Source organism: Chrysochloris asiatica, unplaced genomic scaffold (genome assembly GCF_000296735.1).
Source record: "Chrysochloris asiatica unplaced genomic scaffold, ChrAsi1.0 scaffold00631, whole genome shotgun sequence".
NCBI classification, from domain to species: Eukaryota; Metazoa; Chordata; class Mammalia; order Afrosoricida; family Chrysochloridae; genus Chrysochloris; species Chrysochloris asiatica.
The window spans coordinates 136,332-136,902 of NW_006409149.1; positions in this window are offsets into that span (position 1 = coordinate 136,332).

Below are 571 nucleotides of genomic sequence, written 5' to 3' on the forward strand. Positions count from 1 at the left end.
TACCCATTTTGGTTTTCATTAACATTCTATGAAATATATGTAATGCTTAATAGTTTCCTGTCTCTCTCTGTATTCTCTTCAGATCTCTGACTTTCATTTTCTCCTGAGTTGCCCTGTTTTAGAGCAGTTCAGGTTCATTCTGTGAATGCTTCACTGCTGCTGCTGTTGTTGTTATGTACCAATTCATAGAGACCTTTGTCATTGTTGTTGTTAAGTGCCATCAAGTCGGTTCTGACCCATAGCGATGCTGTATAGGGTTTCTGAGGAGTGACAGGTGGCTTTGAACCATGGACCTCACAGTTCAAACCAACTTTGCATAACCCATAGCGCCACATCAGGACTCCACAGAGACCTTATGCACAACAAAATGAAACCCTGCCTTGTCCTGCAATATACTCACAATCATTGTTAACCCATTGTTGCTGCTACTCTATCAAACCATCTCATGGGGGGGGGGGAGTCTTCCTCTTTTTCTCTGACCCTCTATTTTACCAAGCTTGATGTCCTTCTCCAGGGACTGGTTCCTCCTGATGATATGTCCAAAGTATGAGAAATAGAGTTTGGCCTTCTT